Genomic DNA, 15,450 nt, shown 5'->3' with positions numbered 1-15,450 from the left:
GTGGGGAAGAAAGGAGCTGAATATTCATTGGGAACCTTTTAGCCAACAAGTTGGATTGGAGAGGGGCTCAAAGATGGGGAGGATTTATACCAGTGCAGAAGGTGGCCCAGAATGGGTGGATAATGACCCCTGCTCCATAGAAAAATCACCACAATCTGTGCTGGCGAGAGGTCAGTGAGGAGATCCCCATGGAGGGAACAGTTGCCTTTGATGAAGAGGGTCAGGAAGGTGCTGTTAGATAAGTCAGACTCTGGGAGGTCAGGAACACTAAGAAAATGATGGTAACCAGAAGGAAGACGTGTTGCCCTTTAAAAAGAAGAAAATTAGAGAAAAATCCAGGCCACCACTAAGCTGCGCACAGCAAACCACTCAGCTCAGTTTTCAGGATCTGATTTTGAGAAGCGTTTTCCTACACTTGAAAAGAAAGCTTTCAGGCTTCCCTTTGGTAGCTGGGTTTTTCCCCCTTCTCAAGTTTGAAGTGTTGACTTTTTCTCGACACCTGAAAAGACAGGCTGAGTTTCACCTTGGGAAAATGCAAAATAGTCAGCTGCAGTGAAGAAAAAAAAAAAAAATGAATCGCAATCTCAGTCACAGATTTCTTTGAAATATTGTGCTAAAGGGAATTCTGAAAGGACCACTGATTCATTTCAGCCAGTGAGCCGGGTGAACATTTAATGTGGTGACTCAGTGACTGAGGAAACCTCTTTCTTATCTTTGGGGAGTTGTTGGTTCTGACTCTTCGTATCTGCAAGCCTTTACCAAACAAACAAGTATCATCTTGTAGTTCGGGGCACCTGGTGGGCATTTACAAAAAGAAAGGAGTTCCGAGAAGAAGAACTATAATTATCAACAGCAGAGAGGGCTCGGTTTCTGCTATCTCATGGCTCATCCACAGGGTTATCAAAATCAAGGAGCAAAAGGATTTGTCTGGGAAGGGGGTGTGAAGGAGGAACAAAGAGTAATAAAGGACAATGGGATTGGGGGTATAAAAATGCCCCTCCCTCACGTCCAAGGCAGCAGGTACTACCTTGTAGGTAGCTAGTACAGCACAGCAGACTTTTTCTTTCAACTCATACCATTTTGCAAGACGTGAACAGGAAGAAAATACCAGGAAAATGGTAGGCTGGAAAAGAGAGGACGCTTATTCCTGCGGATGCCTAGCTGCTAGGAAGTCCTGGACAGTTGCTGGTGGCAGTCTACTTCGACCTAGAGCAGACTGAGCAGAGAAGTCTAACTCATCTCTCAAGTAAAAGCTCTGGACAGCCTCATGATAGTTCTGCTTCTCCCCAAGGGACGGTCACCTGGAGGTTATAGGTTTAGAGACCTTTACAGTCACGTGGGCTAAGATGTCATGGTGAGCAAAGCAGCAAAGCCCCAAGTAGACGAGGATGCATCACATGACTGGCCTCAATGTGGGAGCCACCCCCCTCTCAGGGCCCATCTGTAAGCAGATTTCGACTGCTCAGTGGCATCTCAAACGCAAGTCCCAGTGATCTTTGGGATCCATGGGACCAGAAGAAGAGCCTCTCCTAATGAGAAGTTCACTCCTCAGGGACCAGGCAGGAGCCAATGGAGGGTGGGCTGCTGCCCTGGAAGCAGCCCTTTGCCACCCACACACTGGAGCAGCCATAAGAAATGGTGGCTGCCATGTTCCTGCTCACCACCAGCCTCTGGGGGAACCCAGTGCAGCGTCCACCCGCTGTGGCGTGCAAGAGAGAGAGCATGCAGACATCTGGCATCCCTGGTCCTTCTCCTTTACATAAAGAACGATATGCACTTCTGATGCCTTTGTCCTCCTCCTTCCCCTGCATCCTCGACATGGGCTCTTTCACATCAGCTTCCAAAACGGGACATCCCGAACCCAGGACCAGCACAGAGGCAGTGTGCCACAAAGGCTGATGCTGACAGCTAGCCTCATCGCAAGAGGGAGGTACCACTTTGCATTATCTCCATTGCGATGAGGAAACTGAGGCCCTGAAACATCGAGTAACTTTGGCCAAAGTCCCTGGGTTAGTAAACCCAGGTGTCTCAGCTCCAGAGCCCAAGCTCTGTAACTGATTCTATTCTTTTGCCAAAGGTAGACTGGTTGGATGTGGAATTGGGTGTGTCACAAGCCTCTGAAAGGGCACTTCCCCTCCCCTGATTTCAGCAGCATCAGGGTCCGCCTATCATTGAGCTGCGGCCCATTTTGTGTTTGTCAATCTCAACTGTGGGTTCAAGGTCATAACTGTTTGTCCCTCAAGAGCTCATCACACCCAGTGTTCCCTGGTTTCATTTGTACATTGGGGCACCAACTGTCACTCCCCAGCCCGCACATTGGTTTCACTTCCTTGGGCCCTAATTCATTCGTTTTTTGAAATAAGGATCTATCTACCAGGGTGGGTATCAGAACGAAGAAAAGGGGTGTCAACATTAGGCCTCCAGGAGCCTCACCATGACGCTGTTCATGCATTAGTGAGTACTTCACAAACAAAAAGCACTGCAGCAGAATATTTTTGTCCTCTCATAACAGTCTTCTGTTTCAGCTCTGGCTGGTAACAGAGTCACCTGGAGCATTTTTTAAAAATACAAATGACAAAGGCCCCACCTCAGCTCTACCAAATCAGAAACGCCAAGGTTGAGGTTCAGGGATCTGAATTTAATGTAGGAGGAAGCTCCCTTTGTGTGAGGGGCCTGGGCCAAGCAAGATGCTCACCCTTCCAGAAAGTTCCATACGGGATTTCTCCCAGAGTGGGAGATAGGTTTAGAGGACCTGGAAGCTGCCTCCTAAATGACAGCCCTCTCAGATGGGGTCTTGGTTGGTAGCTCCCGCCTACAAGCCAAGTAGTAATCAGTGTACAGAGATACATTCCTTCTGTCCCATTCCCTATCTGTTATTTCCCAAGCTCTCTCCCTAGCTGCCCTAAGAGGGGTAGGCCCTGGGCACCAGAGGAAAACTTTACTCCCTGCAGGGCTGCCTTTCTTCTACCAAACTAGATCACTTTTAACAACCACAAAGTTTCATGAATCACCAGAGGAAAGCTGGCCATGCTGTTCGTGTCTGTTAATGAAGAGCATTCTTAAACACACACAAAACACCCCCCAAACAAACAAACTATAAATTCAAGTCACTTTCAAATAAATGTGGCATTTTATTAATCACAACAGCATCCACATCCATTTGAAAAGTTGTAGTGCATTGTTTACTCAGTCTGAAGTAAGATCTGGGACTTGAAAATATTTGGACCCTTTACAATACCTACCCTGGGGGTCTACTGTCCAAATATTGCAAACCACCCTGTCAGGATCAAAGCCCAGGGGCCCATTCACCCGTCCTTACTTGTTCCTGAACAGTAAGTATCACCCCAAAAATCCAATTATGGAATTGTGGCAGTGTTTGAAATGAGCCACCAGTGATAAACCGAAGGGCCAGAAAAGTGATCTGAGGCCAAGAAGGAAAGAGAAAATGGGCCTAAAAATAAATTCCTATAGCAAATTATATCTAGGACCAGCCTTAAGCCGCACTCTGAGAACCAAATCTGGACACACAAAGGTAGACTGGACACTCAGCAAAGCACGGTTATAATGGAGTAAAGGTCTAGAAGCCTTTACTCCATTTACCTTTATAAAGAACACTTATTTCCTTAAAAATTACTGTGGCACAATTTACAAATAAAAACAAGAGTAGAAAGCAAGTTATCTTCAATGTTCTGCTAAAAAATTGTGTTTGCAATTAAGGAACCCAGAAATTATTATTATTATTATTATTATTATTATTATTATTATTATTTTAAAGATTTTATTGGGGAAGGGGAACAGGACTTTATTGGGAACAGCGTGTACTTCCAGGACTTTCTTCCAAGTCAAGTTGTTGTCTTTTCAGTCTTAGTTGTGGAGGGCGCAGTTCAGTCCAGGTCCAGTTGCCATTGCTAGTTGCAGGGGGCAGAGCCCACCATCCCTTGTGGGAGTCGAACCGGCAACCTTGTGGTTGAGAGCCTACTGGCCCATGTGGGAATTGAACTGGCAGCCTTTGGAGTTTGGAGCATGGAGCTCCAACCGCCTGAGCCACCGGGCCGGCCCCCAGAAATTATTTTAACTTCAGGCGTCTTGAGTATGATATTCCAACACTGTGCCCAACCAAAGGGTGAGTGGTGTAGTGGCACTATAGCTTCCCTGTAAGGCTCAGCTCAGATTCCATCTCTTCTCGGCACATTGGTTTGCAATGACTCTTTCCTCAGACCTACTGGGCCCCAACCTTAGTGACTCTGATTCTGTAGGTCTGAGAAGGGTGGTGCCATCCACTTCTTGTTTTCTGTATAATTCATCTGATCTATGACCATAAATGTCACAGACGATTGTATCTGAACTGTTATGTACAGACATTGATTTGAGCTCTTATTTCAATTTCGAAAGATGGTCGCTTCTTGCCTTCTGCCTCTTCTCCTATAGCTCTAAGCACAGTTCCCATAACTGGTGTGCAGTCACCACATATTGATTTGCTTTGACCTGACATAGTGTCCTAGCCTGGAGAATAAATTCCAGATCGTACCCAAGCAGAGGCCTCAGAAGTGTAAGGGAAGGATTTGAAATCTACTTCTTTTTTTTTTTTTGTCTGCCAAGTTTGCCAACCCTGATGGTTATCTTCTAAAGATGTGCAAGTAGATGAAGTCACCCCAATGACATCAGTAACAGGATATCATGAGACACTTTGCGATGCACAAAAGCCCACAAAGTCAAATGCAGGTGTTGGTGAGAAACCAACACCCAAACTTTGAAAAATAAAAGGGTAAGGCTTCAGACTTTCTCTAAACAGCATCACCTCTCCTTCCTTACAAATAGCTTTCCCCCGCGACCTCTATTCATCACACCCTAACTGAAATTCCAGTCTTCCACCTTCTTCCTCAACCCTACATCAGTGAGTCACCACATGCTGGTTCCCCACGATCTCTCCTCTCCATTCACCTTCTTCAATTGCCACCACTATCCAGTAGCCCAGACCTTTACAATCTCCTACCTGAGCTATCCAAATAGGTTTCTGAATGCTCCTTCCACCCCAGCTTCCTCCTTCCAATCTATTCTACATCTTATCTCTATAATTAACTCTTAATTAATGTTATTTCAGTTTACAAAGTAGCCTTTTAGATTACTTTGTATGATCCTCATATCAATCCAGGAAGATAAATAATTAATAGAATTCCCTGATAGTTGTCTGGCACTTTAGCATCTGCAAAGCTCGTGGTTTTACACTGTCATCTCATTTGGTTCCCACTCACATTTCCATTCTTCCCTTAACGCCAAGTCACACACAGGGAGAACCACCTACTCCAGTTTCCAGACACGGCCTGCTGCTTTACACTTCCCTGCCTTTGCACATATGGTTCTCTGGGTAGAATTCTTTTTAGCTCTTCACAGCCTTCACCCCCGGAAGCCAGGTCTGGGAGCAGGACCAGAATAGCATCACTGGAGGACTCCCTAGGGTTGTCCCGTCGGGGAATACGGGGAGTCCATCACCAGACAGGAACACCTGGTATTCCGTGGCTGCCTCAGCTTCTGTGGAAATTCTGGAAGGGGACTCAGGACCAGGGACATTATGGCACCCGCAACACAGCCCCTGGCCAGTGAAGAAACACAGAGACTTGTATATGCATTTCTGCCCCCTGGCAACACAGAAAACGGAGAGCCTACATAGTTAAAAAACCTACTTCCCTTGCTCTCAGGAGAAAACAGAAGAACTCTTTAGATTTACAACAAAGTGGGACAGCGGGGGCGGGGGGCGGGGAATGAGGACACGCAAGACTCTGACTTCGTATTGGCTTATTTTTGCCAATTTCTGAGTCTTATGGATGCCTCCCCCTCCCCCATTTTCAGCTTTTTCTTCTAAAGAATTCATTCAAGACCTAGCTTGCTCTGTTCACAAGGACACAAAGGCGTGGGGTCAGAGACTGCAGACAACAGGTCAGAAGAGACAGCGGTTCTCTCCGATTCAGGTGAAGGTAAAGCAGAAATTTTTCAAGGACATAATAAAGCATAGTTTGAAAAAAATATACATAATTATGTTTTTCGTTTTTTCCAGATTTGGAAAACAACCTATTGTTTTCACATTACAAACTCCAGAAAGTAAGTAAAGTTCACCTGAACCCCCTTGGCTAGTGGGGAATGGGCACAAGAAATACTTTCTGTATAGTCACGCTTTCAGAGAAGAGGCTGGAGATTTCTCACAGGATCTATTAAATGTTTATGTTTAGCATATAAGGGCAGAGGAGGTCTTTGCCTACCAGGAACAAGGGAGCCAGTCTGATGCCCCTCAGCATGAGAACTCAAACAGAAGCCTCAGTGGAAATTCATGGCAGGGTCCCAGTGAGCCTTCCACTTTTGAGAAGTGAGGCTGAGGCGCAGGGCAGGTATGTGACAGACAGAAAGAAGGAGCTGGGACATCAACAAATTCAGAAATGCTAGAGAATAAGGGTTTCTGGGGTGGTTAGTTATGGGTGTGTGTGTGTGTGTGTGTGTGTGTGTGTGTGTGTGTGTGTGTTGGTGTGGGAGAGAAAAAAGTAGTGAACTTGGGGGAGGAGCTTTGATTAAAGAAAGAAGGTGGTTCTTTTTTTTTTGCCTGGCAAATTGCCAATTTATGACAAAAACCTTAGCACACCCTATATGGGATGGCATGAAAAGCAGCTAGAAAAAAAAATATATACACATTTCTCTCAAAAAAAGTAACTGGCCACCAGAACCCTAACCCTAAGTGAAAATTTACTTGGCAGAGAACAAAAATCCTATTCAGTCTTGAGAAGCCTAATTTGAATCAGTTTGGGAAAAAGCTCAAAGATGGAATTGGAATGCCCTCCCATTTATCATCAAAGATAAAGCTCTCAGCAATTTGGACGTGCAAATGGAGACCTGTGTGTGGCAAGGCTTCATCCAAGTTGCTCCAAGTTGTTCAAAGTGTCGCTGGGGAGGTCATTCTCCTCTGCCCCCAAACAAACAGTAAACCATCCGCACATGAGCCAATTTTCGAACAATAAAGGGGACAGCAGGGTAGACGTGGGACATTTAATTCCTGCTCCCTCAGAGGGGCTGCCCTACCTCAACTCTCCAAGACGAGCAGGGCCATTGACGGTGGCATTCAGCACATTGGACCCGAGTAAACAGCCCAGGGGATGACGTCACAACATGTTAACCACAGCGATGATAATACAGTGGGAAACCAAGGAAGAAAACCTGAAATGACTCTAAACACAGTTTTGTTTACTTCATTTAAAAAGAAACTGCTCCAACACAGAGCCATCTTCAACTTGCAGAGATTCCAGGAAATTCCCTGAGCTTTTGATGGAAAGGGATTGGAGGGACGGCTCGATGATAAAACAATGGTTTCTCCATGCAGCCATCGGCACCTGCTACAAAGAGACCCGTTTGGCCATGGATTTTCAGACAATTTTTTAAGTATTCGCCTTAACCTGGTTTCCCCAATGTAATGCCAAGCAAAGATGGAGTTAATCTCGCTCTTTAATTGCCTGCTTCCGCGTTTTATTGCTGCTCCCACATTTTCTCTGCACAGCGAGTACGTCTGAAAGGCTTGGGAGACTTTAAAAAGTCCAGCACTAAATCTTTTGAGTCACTTAATCCCCAAATCTCCCATGTTTGGAGATAATTTCCTTTATGAGAAGAAATCCTAACCTGGCCTGATTCCATTCTCAAACTTGTTAATGGAACAAAGAGGCCTCTCGTTAGGCTCATCCCTGTGGCTGCAGAAATAAGCCGCCTCAGGAAGGGCAGGTTTTGCTTTAGCCTCAAGATGGTTTTGGCTGCGTCGCTTGGCTTCTTATCCAGGTAAGCTCTAGGTAAATTAGGCCCGGTGGATAGAAAACAGGGTAGGCAGGTACCTCGGGGAAAAGGCTGGTGGTGGGGTTTGTCCAGCAGTGGATGGGCTCCCTTTCTGAGCAACGGGCTGCACATCCCTGGGAGTGTTCAGAGATGGGACCACCCTATGTGGTTGTAGAAGGCATTCCTTGGAATGGAGACCGAATGGGTTCAAAGATCCCGTCCAACCCTGAATCTCGGTCTCCATAACTACAGGAGGGGGCTTTCAAGGCACGTATGAGAAGCTTTATTACTTTTCTTTCCTTCCCCCATCACATACGTCTTTCTTTTGCCCCACAGTTAGAACATTTCACGCTTTAAGGCCCCATTTCCCTTTACCTCACTTTTATGGGTAATGGTGGAGAAAGCCATTTGCCTGGTTAATCAAAGCCACCCCTCAACAAGAAAGACACTTCAGCAGCTGAGATATGAGCCTATATTAATAATAGGGAATGTTTATTGAGCACTAAGTGCCCCACACTGTGCTAAAGACTTCATGCACGATCGTATTTAATCCTCCCAACAATCCAGAAAGTGAAATGCTATTATTAATCTGGATTTACAAATAAAAGAAAGAAAAAGAAAAAAGGAAACTTGGAGATATGCTTGCCCAGGATCTACGAAGGTAAATTGTGTTCTGGTAAACAACCTCTCAGTAATAAGTAAATAAGCCCTGATTTATAGCATCTGCAAATTTCCATATATAAACACGAGGTATGCCAATTAAGTTTGCGAACTTGCCACCGTGTGCTTACATTGGCAGCACTGTACAAAGAGCTCGGTAAGGTTTCATAACCTTGGTATATCAGTGTCTCACAGCTGTGTTTGTGTCAACATGTGGCAGTGTCTTGCTGAGTGGCGTTCATTGTCGTTTTGTTGCGTGTTTTTGTGTGCCGTCGCAAGAATACCCGAGCTTGAATTAGAGCAGCGAACAAATATTACATTTTTTGTTAAACTTGGCAAAAGTGGAAATGAAATCAGGGACATGTTAGTCCAAGTTTATAGGCATAATGCCATGAAGAAAACAGCAGTGTACAAATGGATTACACATTTTTCTGACAGGAGAGAATGCTCCACTGATGGAGAGGTCAGGGCGGCCAGTAACGAGCAGAACTGACGAAAACATTGCAAAAATTCGTCGAATTGTGCGTCAAAATCGTCAGCTGACTGTGAGAAGCAGAGACGACCAGGTAAACAAAGTAGAGAAATGGTTAGGAAAATCTTAACTGAAAATCTTGGCATGAGAAAGTTGTGTGCAAAAATGGTCCCAAAGGAGCTCTTGCATCACGACAATGCACCAGCTCACAGGCACTGTCTGTGAGGGAGTTCTGAGCCAGTAACCAAATAACTGTTGGAACACCCTCCCTACTCACCTGATCTGGCCCCCAATGACTTCTTTCTTTACCTAAAAATAAAGGAAATATTGAAAGGAAGACATTTTGATGACATTCAGGACATCAAGACTAATGCGATGACAGCTCTGATGGCCATTCCAGAGAGAGAGTTCCAAAATTGCTTTGAAGGGTGGACTAGGCACTGGCATCAGTGCATAGCTTCCCAAGGGGCATACTTCGAAGGTGACTCCCCTTGATAGTGATATTCAGCAATGAGATATGTGACACTTTTTCTAGGATGTTCTCATACTTAAGTGTCAGACCTCATATTCCCACTCTGGGCAATTTTAGGCTACTGAAGTGATGTCCCTGAATGTGGAGTTGGAAGCGATTACGCGTGCAGTCAGCTCTCAAGAGCCTACATGAGCTGGCTCCAAAGCCCCATGCTCTGAACCACTGAGCTACACTGTTCAGCTAGCAATCCTCCTTTCTATTGTCGGGCCTCCTGTTTAAAGAGGATGTTGCCTTAGAGTAGTTGAAAGAAATAAGAGCTCAGAACTCATGCATCAAGGTGGCCAAGAAGGTTAAGAGCCTGCGTTGAGGGAAGATAACAGAGCCACAGGAAGATTGAGTTAATGCTCCTCAGGGTCCCAAATATTAATCTGAGTACAGCTGGGAGCCAGAAAGGGGGATCATCTCAGGAAAGCCAAAGTGACTAATTTCATTCTTGGAGTGATAGACAAATTGTGGCACAGAGGCCATCCCAAAAGTATTCTGAGGCCACTTCTGGCTATTTCTGTTGCTGCCCTTGTGTGTATCAAGGGATCAAGTTCCATCCTGCCAAGTCGCCCAACCCCCAATCTTTCTTTTGATTCCTAGTGCCAACACCTTAGGCCAGTGTAAACTGGGAGCTTAAAGAGTTTTGGGGTTTTTTTGTTTGCTTTGCTTGCTTGCTTATTTGTTTTGAATCAACACCATAAACTTAAGAGATTTCTCATGAAAAATCAGGACTTCAGCTTCTCTTTAAAAATTCGAAGATAAGGCTCAAATAAAGGATATAGCGGCTACCCACTACAGGCAGGGCACACACCCTCTAGTTCTCCATAATCCCCACCACACCCTATTGCCTCCTTCATTTACAATATCTTCAGGTTTCTGGAGTTTGTCGCTTGTGCCTTAGACCTACAAGTCACTCCAAAGGCAAAATTCTGGCTTTGGATTTAGAAAATTGCTCATGCTAGAACATTGCATGGATCCCCCTACCTACCTACCTAGCTACCTACCTACCTACCTACCTACGTACACACACACACACACACACACACACACACACACACACACACAATTCCTACTCTGTCCTTCTACTAATATAAAACTCTTGATAGAATGGTAGAATGATCTCAGCAAAATCTCAAAGCTCATCTGTTTGGGTGATCAAATCACCACATTTCTGGGAGCACCCTGGCTCTGCCATGCCATGGGATGCATAGTTCTCTTTAGAAAGCAGACTGTCCACAGGGCTCTGGGCACTTCCTCTTATTATATAGCTACTTGAGGTCACTGACAATAAATTACTAGTGTAAGGAAATTAGTGACAAGCGTTTTCCATGGAGAACAGGATTTGCTCACTCAATTATTTCCTAAAATGAAGCCCTCTTTCCCAGCTTGACACCATAATTTTTATTTATTTATTTTTTGCACTATAAGTTTTGAGGCAGCAGCACTGGATCTGTCTGTTGTTGTTGATCAGACCCACAAAGGCACCTGCCTCTCGAGCAGAGCAAACTTTAAGAGCAATGCATCCTCCTGGCAGTGGAACTAGTCAAGTAATGATCATTGCATTGTTAAGTGGCTGCTTTGTTAAAATGATTTATCAGGGTGACTCTAAAGTGGCTGTATGTGGTTAACAGTCTAGCGTTTCTCTTTGTGTAGGACTACTACACTGATTACTCATAATCTCATTTTAGTGAAGTCAGACCTTTTAAAATTCAACATATCACAGATTTAGGATGAAAATGGCACCCAGAAAACCAGTAATGATTTTCCAAAATTGGGATATAGCTGCAAGATGGAAAGCTTAGGTGTATTTCCAGTCATTTTACTTGTAGGTGTTAGAGACAGAAGGAGTTCAGGAAGGAGGAGTGGGCTGGGTACAGCGGGGGGGGGGGGGGGGGTATGGGGGGGAGGGGGACCATTTTTCCCACCTAACACCAGCTTGGAAGTAGTTGACATTTGATAGCATTGTCTCTTTGAGATTTGTAACTCTCTGCTAGAATTACTTGCCCCTTGAGAAATAACCTCCTTTTTTTATCACTTGGAAATACATTAACTTTGTACCTTTGAGTAACCCTACTGCCATTAAGGAAGTTTCTGGGGTTTTTTTCTTTCAGGAACAAGAATGGTTCTTTTTCTTTTAGGAGACAGGAGGAGACAGGGGACCTAGTGCATTCAGAAGGCCCTTAATGCCGCTGCCTCCTGCCATCCACCATCAGGAGGAAGTCTGTCCCTAAGCTTTCTCCCCTACTGGCTTCAAGCCTATTTGGGGACAGAGTACAGCTTTCTGTCATACACACACATGCACACACACTCACACACAAATCAACCAGCTGCAGAGCGAGCAACAGGAGGTGGCAGATTGCTTGCCACTGCATCACTGGATTTGTAAGCATCCCCTCAAAACCATGGCCAAAGCTAGTTATTCCCTGGGCTAAAGCCAGCATGAGAAGGTGGGGACCCTGCCAAAGCCCTGACAGCCCCTGAGCCTAGCTCTATTGCCAAAGCCACATAGAAAAGTCATTAATTCATTAAATAAAGGTTCAGTAAAGGACGAGAGAGCCCATTATTTGTTCATCAGTGGGCTAGCTACATAGAGGATATCTGAGCATTCACTTTAAGGAACCTAGAATATTTGGGGAAGAGGAGAAACACACATACACTCATTTAAAAATTGAATAACATCACCAGAGATGCTACACAAAGTAGCATGTAAGTAAATGCCAAAGGACCTTTCCAAGGAGGGAACTTTCAGAGGGTGAATCACAGCTGTCAGAGAAAGAAGACAGACTCGGAGCAGATCCTCACTGTGCGATCGCAGCCAAGTTCCTGACCCTCCTACTTTAGCCAAGTTCCTACTTTACCCATGGAGTAGAGGGGGTAGATGCCTCGCAGAGCTGTTGAGGGGATTATACGAGCTGGGTTACATATGACAAACACTCAATAGGTATTGAAATTTTTGTTTTGTTTGTCTTTAAGAATATCATAGAGTAGTTGAACAAGAAGTTGAGGTAGGATTGGTACAGGGGAAAACACAGAGAGACCATTTCTTGGAAAGAGGAAAGGAGGACTATTACAGAAATATGTCATCATATCTAGTGAATACTCTAAGAACTAGAAAGGTACGAGAAGGGAGGCAGTCTATTTCCTTTTTAACATATTTATTGACTTTTTTCTGAACATGAAAATGTTTCAAGTCTACTATAGAAAATTTGGAAAGCACAGAAAAATGCAAGGAAGGAAGTAAAACTCAAATACCCCGGGGGTGCCAAAAAATGTATACAAGTGGACACTTTGGTCAACATTGCTCAAGCAGTAGTTCACCGTAATCAGAAGTGTCTGGACGCTGATAGTAACCACTTTGAGTACCTCTTGTAATTGCAGAAGTCAAACATGACTTGTATTCATCTTTGGTTATTGGTATATATTATCACAATTTTAATAATTTTTTCCTTTCTTAAAATGTGTATACATTTTTTTGGCACCCTCTGTATAATTCTGCACCCAATGAAAACTCTTATAAATATTTTGGCTTTCCTTCCAATCTTTTCCTAACACGTATTTTAACATAACTGAGATCACACTATATGCAAAGTTTTAAAATTCTGTTTTTCACACCTGTTTCATAAGCATTTCCCCATGTCATTAAAAATTCTTCTTCACAAATATCATTTGCAATGGCTACATGGAATTCCACTTATGGATCCACTTACGGATGTACCAAAATCTTCTCAACTATTCCACTAACAGTGGACAATTAGGGCTGTTCAGACATTTCACTATTATAAACAATGCTTCCATGAATACCTTTCTGGCATAAATCCAATTTCCTTAGGATAAGTTTCTATAGGTGTAACTACTGTGCTAAGATTCCTGCTAAATACAAAGTGCTTTCTAGAAAGGATGTCCCAACCCACATTCCCACCAGCCACAGGGAGAAACAGCTAGTCTTATCAAATTCTGAGACTGAATGTTTGAAAAGAAACATTTTTACCTAATTTGAGAGTCACAAAATAGCATTTCATTGTTTGCTTAGTTATCTGCTTCTTTTTAGCAGATATACCTAAAAGAATCCAAAGGAGTCTTCTGATAAAGGAAGGAGCTTTCCTTTGTCTACAATCAACAAATATTTATTGTGCAAATCATTTTACCCTGGATTTATCCTCGCTCCCCTTTGGGGCAGGCTTGGGAGATTCTGCCTTTCAGATTGCAGCCCTTGTGAAGAGAAGAGTTTTGAGGTACAATGCAGCCAACATACTGGGTCAAAACATATTGGTTCTGCTTCTACCAAGTGAAAAGCAAGTCATGGAACTTGTCTGAAATTCCAGTCCTCCCATGGGTAGGATGCTTCTCTTACCTAGTTTATGAAAATGTGAAAATCCTTAAGTTTTATTAGTGATTTAAAAGTGCTTTTATTAAAAGTTTTAAAAATTCTACATAACGTAACATTATGACTGATTTTTTTATCTAGTCATTATTGTGTCCTAAATTGGCAGTCCCACCTCCTGACCCCAATATCACCTTTCAGTCGATGAGGATCTTCATGGAAAAACATTAGGGATGGGACCCAGACAAAGAAGTAAAATTATGATCTGTAGAGAAAAAATTCCCAGTCTCCAGACTACCTCTGGAACATTTCCAGACTGAAAAGTTTTATCTGGAAGAAAAGGGGGGTGGTTTAGGGACCAGTCTGGACAAGTCCTCTTCTTGAGACCGTCCTGGGGTGGAGGGTCTGGGGTCCACGTCGCAGAACAATCATCGCTTTCTGCGGCTAAAGTTCGCACCTCGGTCCCTGCAGTCACAGCTGTGGTCACTGCTCTTGCATGTGCACCATTTCTCGACCACGCCCCTCACTCTCTCTCCGGCTCCACCCAGGCTCCGCGGGAAGTGGCACCCAATACAAACCCCAGCCTGAGACTCCTTTAACGGTCCAGTCCCAACGCCCATTCCACCCCGCCCATGTCTTCAATTTAATTTCTTCTCGTACTAACGCTTGTGCTCTGCACAGAGTAGTGAAAAACTCCGGACCGGGGACCCGAAGATCTGGGTTCAGGCCCGACTTTGAATCCAGGTCCAGCCCCCGCATTTCATCGCTGAAGGCCTGCAGCCTGTTTTCTCCGCTTGGGGGCACCCCTGTTTCCCCAGCTCCTGGAACAGTACTTGGCATGCAGTCGGCCCTCAGTAAATATGTGTTGACTAAATGCATCTCTGTAATAACACCCACATGGTGTGAGAATGAATGAGTCTGTGCAAATACTTTGTGATCTATTACAAAAAGTACTATTCGCTAAATTTCTCTTATAATAAATGTATAATAAATAAATTTATATACATATATATGTATCATATGTATCATATATATTATGCTTTATTATAAGAGAAATATATGTATATGTGTGTGTGTGTGTGTGTGTATATATATATATATATATATATATATATATATATATATATATATTCTATTCCCAAATTGGTTACCCAGGAATACACATCTACTTCTTTATCACAGTCTCCCACCAGAATTATGACAAATCATCCTTTCTTCTGAACGTGTTTCTTGATTGTCTACATCTGACCTTGGTACTATTACTGTGGGTGTGGATGTACAGTAATACTCGTATACAGTTGTGCTTTGAAAAAACGTCTGTCACTTATTTTCTGAATGGACCGCATCTGCTCTAAGAGCAGGGAATGGAGTCAAGCTGGACCCACTATCAGCATTGCCGCCTACTGGTTGGGTTACCCGGGCAAGTCACTTTTCTCCGGGTTCAGTGTCTCAGTTAGTAGCATTCTCGGGTCTGGAATTTCAGGCACATGAGCCACAAACGGACACGATGGTCGTCCGAGCTTCCCAGCTCCCTCCAAGGGCATCCCAAGTTGGAGGATGCCTCCGGGGTGCCCTCCCCAGCTGGAGACTCAAGGGGTGACAACAAGAAAAACAAGCACGGGTTAGGGGCTTTCCAGGCTAACTCTACCCGGGCCGCCGGTGTTCTTACCCCTCGCCCCT

The 15,450-nt window shown here is 44.2% G+C and overlaps 1 long non-coding RNA gene across 2 annotated transcripts; it reads left to right on the top strand.

The window, feature by feature from the left end:
- The first annotated feature begins 5,823 nt into the window (after window positions 1-5,823).
- LOC141572214 (uncharacterized) lies at window positions 5,824-14,685 on the top strand. Of its 2 annotated transcripts, none has more exons than XR_012497464.1 (4): window positions 5,824-5,972; window positions 6,053-6,096; window positions 6,741-7,806; window positions 13,501-14,685. It is a non-coding gene; the product is annotated as an uncharacterized LOC141572214 (long non-coding RNA). The 2 variants fall into 2 exon arrangements; XR_012497466.1 differs by having other exon boundaries at window positions 13,498-14,685.
- The last annotated feature ends 765 nt before the right edge of the window (window positions 14,686-15,450 follow it).

This window comes from Rhinolophus sinicus, linkage group LG01 (genome assembly GCF_036562045.2).
Source record: "Rhinolophus sinicus isolate RSC01 linkage group LG01, ASM3656204v1, whole genome shotgun sequence".
NCBI classification, from domain to species: domain Eukaryota; kingdom Metazoa; phylum Chordata; class Mammalia; order Chiroptera; family Rhinolophidae; genus Rhinolophus; species Rhinolophus sinicus.
Note: the sequence above shows the minus strand (reverse complement) of the source record. Positions and strands in the feature narration are given on the sequence as shown.